We start from the raw sequence: 13,151 nt of genomic DNA, 5'->3' as shown, positions 1-13,151 counted from the left end.
AATCATAAGAGATAAAAGATACTACATATTTATCCGATTGCTTCAAATTTAATTTTGTTTGCCACAAACAGGAGACCCACTTTTGAAAAAGAAATTCAGATAAAGCTTTAATCACCCATTGACAATCATTAAGATCTCACAATGTGACTTCAACTTTCCCACAGATCTAGAGTGATGAAAATGCACAGTGTTGGTATAGGATTAGACAAGTTGATGAGTGGATTAAAATTAAAGCCCCAGAAATAATACTGCACAGTTATAGATAATTGCCTTTTACAAAGCAAACAAAATAATTCCAGGAAGAAAGCAATGTATCTTCAACAACTGATGGTGGACTAACTGGATGGGGGCATGTGGAAGAATGGAAATAGACCCATATTTATCACCCTGCAGAAACCTCAAGTTCATGCGGATCAACTTCCTTAATTTTATATTTGAAATACCTCAGCCTAATGCCGCTAGAAAAATGACAAAATCATGTCATGGTGTGTCTGCTGGTAGAGATAAATTATTTCTTGGAAACACTTGTTCACAAAATTAAGCCAGAAAAAATGCTTTAACTGAGCAGTGAGCATCTGTGTGGGATAGGTTAGAAGTGTGATAGTGACACTTCAATCTAGTAATGTTAGGTGCTGACCAATTGCTTGGAAGCGATCAGACAAAACTTATTCTAGAGACTGTATTCTAGAGACTGTATTCTAGAGACTGTCTAGGGACAAGTATGAGGTTACAACTAGACTCTGCACTCCTTCACTCTAGCTTTCCAAATATTTATAGCAATTGTATAGATGCCTTAAAAATGCAGTTGGGGGATTGAATTTACTCTCAGTGGATGAATGTTCGCTATATTATCAGAAAGAACTGAATTGTGACCACCTAACGCTATATGACATGCCGTCAGTACACAATCCAAGAAATGTCAGTACTGGAACACACTCTTATAAACTATGCTGACGTTGTGCACATAATCTGAATCCTTGTCTTCTTAGTTTTCAGGTTAATAATGCATACTACCACTTCAGGCTAGAAACTCCTTTTTTTTTTTTTGGTTCTTTTTTTCGGAGCTGGGGATTGAACCCAGAGCCTTGCGCTTCCTAGGCAAGCGCTCTACCACTGAGCTAAATCCCCAACCCCGAAACTCCTTTTTGCAACACTAGATATAGTTGTTTAATAAAATTCTCTCTTGGTATTCATTTTTCCTTCATGGAAAATAACTTTGTCCTATATAGTATTTTTAAATCATGTCCTAGTATACATGTATGCATTAAATTTTGTTGCTTATTTACTTGTTTGATTTTAGATTCCAAGTGGCTGAACAAAATGATTTAGCAATATTTTCTGCTTTGTTGAGGAAAAGAAAGCTTTGTTGGAAATCTAGGCCACTTTCCAGAAGTAGAGAATTCTTGGATATAAAAAGGGAATCTGTAATTGACATTTTACTAAATTGACATGAATCCTAACAACACTGTAAATATTTATCCTTATATTCACAAAACAGTACAGCTCTAACACCTAAGAGAAATATTGATTTATACAAATGGGAATCATTACCAAGGATCAAACAGAAACATATTCAGAGAGTAAGAGATCTTCTGGTGCTTATCCCTATCTGGTTCATCTACAACACAATTGCAAATAAGGTTAAGGGATCAAAGTGGAAGATAATATTCCAAGTGAAAAGGTTGTAAGAGTGAGTGGTACAGGAAGTTTGCTGTGACAATATTCTCCTACGCATGGCTTCCTAAACAAAAATGGAAAAAGGGTGATAGTGATAGACATACTAACAGAGATGTGTTATATTTAATGAGGACAAAACCATATGCAGAAAACTATAGACAACCAAGGAATAGAAAATTGGGGAAATAATCTACCCAAGGGCAGAGATTTCTATTAAGTAATCTAACACCAAGAGTTCAGCCCTAAAATATTGTATGTACAAGTTATGTTGTATGATACAGTTTTTATTTATATATAATTCATAAATGGACGTTATAAATATGAGAGTTTGGTAGGAGTATATATGGGAAAAAGGGAAGAGTTCAATGAAAAAGGGAAATGATGTATTTATATTCAATTTTTTTCTCCAACTTTATTAAATTGGGTGTTTCTTATTTACATTTCAATTGTCAGTAACTTTTCCGGTTTCCAGGTAAACATACACATAGCCCCTCCTCCTCCCCTTCTATATGGGTGTTACCCTACCCGTCCTCCCCTCATTACCTCCATCCCCCCAAAAATCACGTTTACTGAGGGTTAAGCCTTGGCAGGACCAAGGGCTTCCCCTTCCACTGGTGCCCTTACTAGGCTATTCATAGCTACCTATGCAGATGGAGCCCAGGGTCAGTCCATGTATAGTCTTTGGGTAGTGACTTAGTCCCTGGAAGCTCTGGATGGTTGACATTGTTGTTCATATGGGGTCTCAAGCCCCTTCAAGCTCTTTCAGACCTTTCTCGGATTACTTCAATAGGGGTCCCGTTCTCAGTTCAGTGGTTTGTTGCTGCCATTCGCCGATGGATTTGCCACATTCTGGCTGTATCTCTCAGGAGATATTTACATCCAGTTCCTGTCAGACTGAACTTCGTTGCTTCATCCATCTTATCTGGTTTGGTGCCTGTATATGTATGGACCACATGTGGGGCAGGCTCTGAATGGGCGTTCCCTCAGTCTTTGTTCTAAACTTTGCCTCCCTATTCCTTCCCAAGTCTATTCTTTTCCCCCTTTAAAAAAGAGAGTGAAGCATTTGCATTTTGGTAAGCCTTCTTGAGATTCATGTGTTCTGTGCACCTAGAGTAATTCAAGCATTTGTGCTAATATCCATTTATCAATGTGTGCATACCATGTGTGTTTTTCTGTGGTTGGGTTACCTCAGTCAGGATGATATTTTCCAGTTCCATCCATTTGCCTATGAATTTCATGAAGTCAGTGTTTTTGATAGTAGAGTAGTATTCCATTGTATAGATGTATGACACTTTCTGTATCCATTCGTCTGTTGAAGTGCATCTGGGTTCTTTCCAGCCTCTGTCTATTATAAATAAGGTTGCTATGAACATAGTGGAACATGTGTCTTTGTTGTATGTTGGAGCATCTTTTGAGTATATGCCAACAAGTGGTATAGCTGGGTCCTCAGGTAATTCAATGTCCATTTTCTGAGGAACCTCCAGACTGACTTCCAGAATGGTTGTATCAGTCTGCAATCTCACCAACAATGGAGGAGTGTTCCTCTTTCTCCACATTCTCGATACCATCTGCTGTCGCTGGAATTTTTGATCTTAGCCAATCTGTCTGGTGTGAGGTGGAATCTCAGTGTTGTTTTGATTTGCATTTACCTTATGACTAAAGATGCTCAACATTTCTTTAGGTGCTTCTCAGCCATTCAGCATTCCTTAGGTGTGAATTTTGTTTAGTTCTGAACCACACTTTTTAATAGGGTTATTTTTCTACCTGCAGTCTAACATCATGAGTTCTTTGTATATTTTGAATATGGGCCCTCTATAAGTTGTAGGATTTGTAAGGATCTTTTCTCAATCTGTTGGTTGCTGTTTTGTCCTAACAACAGTGTCCTTTAACTTACAGAAGCTTTGCCGTTTAATGAGATCCCATTGGTTGATTCTTGATCTTAGAGCATAAGCCATTGGAAATTTTCTCCAATGGCCATTTGTTCAAGATTCTTCCCCACTTTTCCTCTATTTGTTTGAGTGTATATGGTTCGATGTGGATGTCCTGGATCAACGTGGACTTTAGCTTTGTACAGGGTAATAAGAATGTATCGCTATGCACTCTTCTACATGCTGATCTCCAGTTGAACCAGCACCATTTGCTGAAAATACTATTTTTTCCATTGGATTGTTTTGGCAACTGTGTCAAAAATTAAGTGCCAATAGGTGGATCATTTTTGTATCTTCAATTCTATTCCACTGGTCTATCTGCCTGTCTCTCTACCAATACCATACAGTTTTTATAACTATTGCTCTGCTCTGTAATACTGTTTGAGTTCAGGGATAGTGATTCCCCCGGAAGTCCTTTTATTTTTGATTATTATTTTAACTATTCTGGGTTTAATGTTATTCCAGTGAATTTCCAAATTGTTTTGTCTCATTCTCTGAAGAATTGGATTGGAATTTTGATGGGCATTCCATTGAATCTGTAGATCGCTTTTGGTAAAATGACCATTTTTACTCTATTAATCCTGCCAATCCATGAGCATGAGGTATCTTTCCAGCTTCTGAGATCTTCAATTTCTTTTATCAGAGGCCTGACGTTCTTATCATACATATCTTTCACTTGCTTGGTTAAAGTCACATCGAGGTATTTTATATTATTTGGGAATATTATGAAGGATGATGTTTCCTTAATTTCTTTCTGGGCTTGTATGTTTTTTGTGTAGAGGAAGGCTCCTGATTTATTTGAGTTAATTTCATACCCAGTCACTTTGCTGACGGTGTGTATCAGGTTTAGAAGTTCTCTGGTGGAAGATTTGGGATCACTTAAAGATACCATCATATCATCTGCAAGTACTGATATTTGGACTTCTTCCTTTCCAATCTGTATCCCTTTGATCTCCTTTTTTTTTGGATTACTCTGGCTAGGATTTTGAGAACTGTTATGAAAAAGTAGGGAGAGAGTAGGCAGCCTTGTCTAGTCCCTGATTTAAGTGGGATTGCTTCAAGTTTCTCTCCACTTAGTATAATATTAGCTACTGGTTTGCTGTATTTGACTTTTACTATGTTAAGGTACCTAATATCTGTATAGGAAATAGTTCATTTCCTCTAGGTTTTCAAGTTTTGTTGAATATAGGCTTTGGAGTAGGATCAAAGATTTTTTTGAATTTCCTTTGTTATGTCTACCTTTCCATTTGTGATATTGTTGTATTGGACACATTCTCTGTGTCCTCTGTTTAGTCTGGCTTAGGGTTTATCTATCTTTTTGATTTTCTGCAAGAACCAGCTTTTGGTTCTGTTGATTCTTTGTATATAACTTTTTGTTTCTGCTTGGATGATTTCAGCTCTGAGTTTGATTATTTCCTCCCTTCTACTCCTCCTGGGTGTGTTTGCTTCTTTTTGTTCTAGAGTTTTGAGGTGTGCTGTCACGCTGCTGATATATGCTCTCTCCTGTTCTTTCTTCAGACACTCAGAGCTATGAGTTTTCCGTTTAGCACATTTTCATTATGTCCCATAAGTTTGGGTATGTTGTACCTTCATTTTCACTAAATTCTAATAAGTCTTTACTTTCTGTTTTTGTTTCTTCCTTGATCATTGAGTAGATCATTGTCCAACTTCCATGTATATCTGGGTGACCTTTCCTTATTGTTATTAAAGTCCACCTTTAGCCCATGCTTGTCTGATAGGAACATGGTATTACTTCTATCTTTTCTATCAGTTGAGGCTTGTTTTATGACCAATTATATGGTCAATTATAGAAAAAGTACCATGAGGTGGTGAGAAGAAGGTATATCCTTTTGTTTTAGGATAGAATGTTCTATGAATATCTGTTAAATCCATTTGGTTCATGATGTCTCTTAGTCTGCCTACTTCTCTGTTTAATTTCTGTTTCCATGATCTGTCCATTAATGAGATTGGGGTGTTGAAATCTCCTACTATTATTGTGTGAGATGCAATGTGTGCTTTGAGCTTTAGTAAGGATTCTTTTATTTATGTAGGTGCCCTTGTATTTGGGACATAGATATTTAGGATTGAAAGTTCATCTTGGTGGATTTTTCCTTTGAATAATATGAGGTGTCCTTCCTTATCCTTTTTGATGACTTTTGGTTGAAAATTGATTTTATTCGATAATAGAATGGTTACTCCTGCTTGCTTCTTCAGACCATTTGCTTGGAAATTGTTTTCCTCCCTTTTACTCTGAGGTAGTGTCTGTCTTTCTCTCTGAGGTTTGTTTCCTGTATGCAGCAAAATGTTGGATCTTCATTGCATATCCAATTTGCTAATCTGTGTCTTTTTATTGGGGAATTGAATCCATTCATGTTGAGAGATATTAAGGAATAATGATTGTTGTTTCCTGTTATATTAGAATTTGGATGTGAGGTTATGTTTGTGTGCTTGTCTTCTCTTTGTTTTGTTGCAAAAAGATTAGTTTCTTGCTTTTTCTAGGGAGTCGCTAGTCTCCTTGTTTTGGGGCATTGACATTTATTATCTTTTTTAGGGCTGGATTTGTAGAAAGATATTGTGTAAATTTGGTTTTGTTATGGAGTATCTTGGCTTCTCCATGTATGTTAATCCAGTTTTTCTGGATACAGTAACCTGGGCTGGCATTTGTGTTCTCTTATGCTCTATATGACATCTGTACAGGATCTTTTGGCTTTCCTAGGAACTGGTAAGAATTCAGGTGTAAATCTCATAGGTCTGCCTTTACATGTTACTTGACCTTTTTTCCTTACTGCTTTTAATATTTTTTTTGTGCATTTGGTTTTTTGACTATAATGTGATGGGAGGAGTTTCTTTTCTAGTCCAATCTATTTGGAGTTCTGTAGTCTTCTTGTATGTTTATGGGCATCTCTTTCCTTAGGTTAGGGAAGTTTTCTTCTATGATTTTGTTGAAGATATTTACTGGTCCTTTGAGCAGTTATTCTTCACTCTCCTCTATTCCTATTATCCTCAGGTTTGATATTCTCATTGTGTCCTGGATTTCCTATATGTTTGGGGCCAGTTTCTTTTTCTGTTTAACATTATCTTTGACAGTTGTTTCAATGATTTCAATGGAATCTTCGGCTCCTGAGATTCTCTCTTCCATCTCTTGTATTCTGTTTGTGATGCTCGTATCTACAGCTCCTTGTCTCTTTCTTTGGTTTTCTACTCCCAGGGTTGTTTCCATGTGTCCTTTCTTTATTGCTTCTATTTACACTTTTAATTCCTTCACATGTTTGATTGTGTTTTCCTGTAATTCTTTCAGGGCTTTTTGTGCCTCTCTATAGGCTTCAACTTGTTTATTTGTGCTTTCCTTCATTTCTCTAAGGGAGCTCTTTATATCTTTCTTGAAGTCCTCCATCATCATGATCAAATGTGATTTAAAATCTAGATCTTGCTTTTCTGGTGTGTTTGGATATTCACTATTTGATTTGGTGGGAGAATTGGGCTCCAATGATGCCATGTAGTCTTGGTTTCTGTTGCTTGGGTTCCTGGGCTTGCCTCTCACCATCAGGTTGTCTCTGGTGTTATCTTATTCTGCTATTTCTGACAGTGGCTAGACTGCCCTATAGGCCTTTGTGTCAGGAGTGCTATAGATCTCTTTTACCTGTTTTATTTTAGCCTGTTATGGGAACAGAGTGTTCTGCTTTCAGTCGTGTAGTCTTTCTTGTCTACTGGTCTTCAGCTGTTCCTGTGAGCATGTGTCCTGAGTCCACCAGGCAGGACAATTGGAGCAGAAATGTTGTTCTTACCTCTGTTCTCAGGCCTGAGTTCGCTCCTTCATGCTGGGTTTCAGCTCTCCGTGAGAGCAGCAGCCAGAAGGGCCTGCCCCACTTTCTCTAGGGTCTCTGTGCACAGGGCATTTTCCTCTCTGGTCTTGGTTCTTAAGTTGCTCCTTGTGTGTGCATTTCAGCTCTCTGTGAGGTCAGCAACCAGAAGGGCCTGCCCTGCTTTTTCTTGAGTCACTGTGCACAGAGATCCCAGATGGCGCTAGGCATTCTCCTGTAGAGTCAGAAATGTCTATATTTAAATTTTTAAGTAAAAATATTTCTTAATATTCAAAAAGTTCCAAAGGGACAATATTTCAGAGAATATCTTCATGTCTTGATTATATAAACTATTTATTAATGTATACTAAATATTCTAATGATTTCCAATACTCCATGTAACAGCAAATTTTTGCTTTAACTCTTAATTCTTTATAAATGTGTGTTGATATTATGTGCTATATTCCTTTGGTGAGTATGCTAAAATGGGTCAAGTTAGATATTTTAAAGTTAAGAAATAAATTGAGGACAACCTAAAATGATGCTTATGACCTGTAATGTTTAGCAGTATTGGTATTCATAAGGTAAGTGCACGTTACTGAAGATACCCAATGTTTGAGTGAAAGAATATGATGAAAGCTAGGTGGGAGCTTCAACTATACTGGATATTTGTATAGTCCTAGTAGCAATCATAAATATTTCCCAATTGTGGCCCCTGAGATATATAATAACATTATGCCTATTGAAACAATGTTATGACCATCATAGGAGTAAATAATGGCTGCATATTTGAATTGAAGGGTCACTTCAAAAGAGAGTACCTATGCCTGGCACCATTATCAGAAAGGATAGTATGTCAATACAGAGTTACATAAAATATGGAGAAGAATCAGCCTAACGGAGTATTGACAATATTTATGTAGCACCTTCTTTTAATATTTCGGATAACTCTATGCCCCAATTAAGGGGATTTTATTTTCAAAATTTATGGTAATTAACTTATGGGTCCACGATCATTCAAAATGGTGAAAGTAATGGTAGTTTGTGTGACCAGCTGAAATTAAATATCTTTATCATCCAGTCTTAGTCAGTGTTTCTATTCCTTCACAAACATCATGGCCAAGTAGCAAATTGGAAAGGAAAGCTCGTTCAGCTTACTTCCACATTGCTGTTTATCACCAAAGGAATTCAGGACGTTAACACAAGCACAACAAAAAGCAGGAGATGATGCAGAGGCCATGGATGCATGTTACTTACAGACTTGCTTCCACTAACTTGCTCAGCTTGCTCTCTTATAGAATCCAAGAGTACCAGCCCATGGATAGCACCACCCACTGTGGGCCCTCCCACTTTGATCAATAGTTGAGAAAATGCCTTACAGCTGGACCCCGTGAAGGCATTTCCAACACTGAGGCTCATTTTTCTGTGACAATTCCAACTTGTGTCAAGTTGACAAACAAAACTAGCCAGAACACCTTTCATTTCAAGAAGAAGGAATCATCCTGAAAAGCAATTCAAAGGGTACATAAAATCAGAGCTAATATATGACTCCAAGTAAGGTTTTGTTCAAACAGAATAGAGTATGTCCCATAATAATTTGTTTTACCAATACTTATAAAACCTTTCCAAAATCAATCTAGAAAAAACTGAGTGTACTGGAGGATATCAGGACATTCCTCAACTATCTGAACATCTACTGGACAAAATGGCCAATTTATGTCTCCACTCGTGTCATATTTCATTTCAGTTCACTAAGCAGCACAAGTGTTTCTTCTTCTTCTTCTTCTTCTTCTTCTTCTTCTTCTTCTTCTTCTTCTTCTTCTTCTTCTTCTTCTTCTTCTTCTTTGTCTTCTTCTTCTTCTCCTCCTCCTCCTCCTCCTCCTCCTCCTCCTTCTTCTTCTTCTTCTTCTTCTTCTTCTTGTTCTCCCCCTCCTCTTCCTCCTCCTCCTTATTCTTCATAAATATGATGTTTGGAGGAAATATTGTTAGGGAATAAGAAAGATTGGAATATTGATAATTATTCTAAATAAAATTCGTATCCAAATATAAAATATTCTAAGAAATATTTAAGTATTAAGTGTTTTTTTAAGTGATTTTTGTTGGAAATAGCCATTAAAACTTGGTACCAGCGAGACACTGAGGCTTCTTTCATTTTCTTACAAATCTGCCTCAAAGATTTTAGCATCTTCAGAGGACACCTGTTCAGCATTAAGAGATAAAAAAGCAAATAATGCCTTCTCAAAACCTCTTGTGTTTCTGTACATATTCACAAAAACTTTCTATGTACTTTCATTATTTATCAACTGGAAAACATTCATAAGTAATCTGGAACCTCAAAACTAACTGTCATTTGGCATTGTGGATGAGATTACAGCTGTATAGTGAAAAACAAATTTGTCATATCTCTGTGTGCTACAAAGAGAGTAACACCCAGATATTTATGCTTACTAAAAATTGCCAGAACATAAAGATGAATTGGGTCCAAAACTCCTAAAAAGTTTCCATAACTTACAATTTTGGTATTCTATAAAAAAAAAGTTTATCTGAATGAGCATTCCAGTTTGTGTGTGCTGTGCAGTCTGTAAGTCTGTATAATTTCTCAGTTGTAAAGCTAGATTATATGTAACAGAGAAAATGTCCTGACATGAAAGATGTAATGCAAAGGAGTGAATGACCTGTTGGTAGAACATCATAATCTCTTACTAAGTTTTAACGTTAAGCCCACAGATAAATGTAGCAAGCCAGCATCCTTCGTCAGAGAAGCTACTCTTCATCAGAAATGGGGAACACCACAGAAACCTCATAACAGTATACAGTGTAGAGATTAAAAAATTTTGCTGAGCCAAACTCCAATCTACATCCAAATTTCTTCATCAATTGTCAGGGAGTATTGCAGAAGTCAAACACAAAAGATTGAAAGTCAGAATAACAGAAAATCTCCCATGAGGATTGCTCTCCCAAAATGACTGAATAAAGAATATCTGATCAACGGAAATATTAATGGGTATGCTAATGTTTAGTTGAAAACTTTTTCTGGGGTCACATTTCTGGACAAAGAACTACAAGCTATTTGATAAATGGAGAGATAGGGACAGTTAGCTCGATCTGCCAAATGGATTGTATAAAAGCAAGTAGTCAGTATGGTAAAATACATTGACAAAAATCACAAAAAGAGACTCAACAGAGTAAATATATATTCTTGTCCATATAAATACAAATTTATTTGCAATTTTGGATCTGTGTTATAGTTCAAAGATTTGAACATTTATTGTCATGGCAGAAAGAATGATGTTGATATATATATATATATATATATATATATATATATATATATATATATGTGTGTGTGTGTGTGTGTGTGTGTGTGTGTGTGTGTGTGTGTGTGTGTGTGTATTCATGAATAAATTCCTAGACCAAAAACTTTTCTTCTTCCCCAACTAGCTCAAAATTTTATCATCCATTTATTGCCATTTAAGTCACGACATATTGATGTTAACCTGTGCCTTAGTGTCATGCTATGCTCATCATCTGTGTTTGGGTTAATTACTTGCACTTGACTATCTCACAGAATCTTCACCCTCTGCCATATATCCAAAGTTCTATTCTTGCTTCAACACATTGATCCTAGGCCTTTTTTATTCATGATTGAAACATCTACACATTGCAAAAGAGATTCCCTTCATATCTTCCTCTTTTAGTCCAGTAAGTCGCATTTTTTCTAAAATGTATAAATTATACACAATAAAAATAATTACAAAACTATGTTTCAATTCAAAAGCACTAGAAAAGTTTATTATCAAAATTGCCAAAATATTTATATAACTTGAAATCTCATTTGATATCAAACTTGTCTTTGTTTTTTGTCTATTGCACAGAAATAATGAGTATCATGAAATTAGAGACAAACTAAGTAGATTTAAGAATTGATACTAATGACATATTTGACATCCATTTGAATAATTACATATGTAACAGAACAAAATTTAAAAAACAAATGATTTATACTTCCATATTGTGTTAGAATAAAATGTAAATAAGGAGGATTAGATGTCCTCTAATTTGTCCCTAAGTTTGTTCTTCCATAAGTCATGCTTTAGATATATTTCAGGAACAGAATATATAGGGAAGGTTGTTCTGCATATAAGTTTTTATGTGAACAATTATACATCATAGGAACTGTACATGTACCATGAAATATTCATTAAAAACTAATGCATTATGAATATTGCAAGCAAATAAATGAATATTGAGGATAACACCCTGAATAATGTGACCCAGTCCCCAAAGAGAATCCATGGTATTTATGCATCTATAATGGCATATTAGCCATAAAATAGAGGATACCTATGCCACACTCCACAGACTCAAGGTGACTGGACATGAAGGAGTGCATAAGTATAAAAAGCTTAAACCTCACTTAAAAAGAGGAATGGAAAATTCCTGGAAAGCAGGTGGATGGGTGGAACTAGGTGGGAGAATATAATGTGTGAAGAGTCAGATATTGTGTGGAGTTTGAAGGTGAATAGTTTGATGTACATTTCAATGAATGGTAATCTGCACCTAATGGGCAGGGGCAGGTATGGAGCATCTCCAGGAATAGATAAAGTCTAAAGATATGTGAGGAACCTAGGAATCAATGGAGACATATGATCTCTGACTAACAGCATCAAAGATTTGAAGCTAGGGTAAACTGCCTCCTGTGGACAGTTAGAAACTTCAGTGGCATTGTAGGAATACCAGACTGTCGACAAAACTTTCTACCCAAAATTACCCTCTCTACAAGAAATGCTGGAGTTGTGGATGGAATATGATGGAGCAGAGATTGAGGAAACTAGACCAACATAAGATGTCTTCCATAGGCAACTACCAATCCCTGACACTATAGTAATGCTTTCTTATGCTTGTAGACAGCAGTTAAAGTGGCTGCCCTCTGAAAAGCTCCAGGGAGCATCAGACAAAATACAACATTCCCAGCCAAACAGTGCATGGAGCTTAGGGATTCTGATGAATACATATGAGGAAAGATTACAGTCCCTAAAAAGATAGGAACTCCACAGAAATATGAACAGAATCAAGTAAGCTGGACTTTTCAGGATCACATATACTGAACCACTAACCAAATAGCATACACTACCTGGACTTAGGCCTCTCTGCATAAGTGTAACAGATGTGCAGATGGGTGCCAAACACTGGAGCAAGGACTGTCCCTAAGAACAGTCTAAGAAGAGGGTTATGTTTTATAGCTGGGCTGCCTTCTAGGACCTAAGTTGGAGAAGCACCTATCTTTGCAGAGATTTGTAATACACAGTTGGGCAGATACACAGGTTGTCCCTACCTGTTAAAAGCTGAAGAAGATTGGTAATGATGGAAGGATAGTGGTTTGGCATTACAACAAGCTGTGCAGTGTGCAGAATGTAAAGTGAATCAGGAAAAAAAAGAAGAACAGAAAGAAAGAAACAAACAAAGAAAAAATAAAGAAGCAAAGGAAGAAGCAAGGAAAGAAGGAAAGAAAAAGATAAAAGAAAGAAAGAATGAAACAAAGGAAAGAAAGGAGAGGAAAGAAAGAGAAAGAAGAAAGGAAGAGGAAAAAGGAAGAGGAGGATGTGGAAGAAGAAGAAAAGAATCTAATTTGCCGTTTGCTTCTTGTGTCAAACTTGTGGTCAAATGGTATGTGAGTGTGTGTGCGTGTGCATGGGTGTGTGCACACATGTATAGATCTTGTTACATCTTATATATCAATATATTT

Source organism: Rattus norvegicus, chromosome 1 (assembly GCF_021556685.1).
Source record: "Rattus norvegicus strain SHRSP/BbbUtx chromosome 1, alternate assembly SHRSP_T2T, whole genome shotgun sequence".
Classification (NCBI taxonomy): Eukaryota; Metazoa; Chordata; class Mammalia; order Rodentia; family Muridae; genus Rattus; species Rattus norvegicus.
This window is presented reverse-complemented; position numbering follows the sequence as displayed.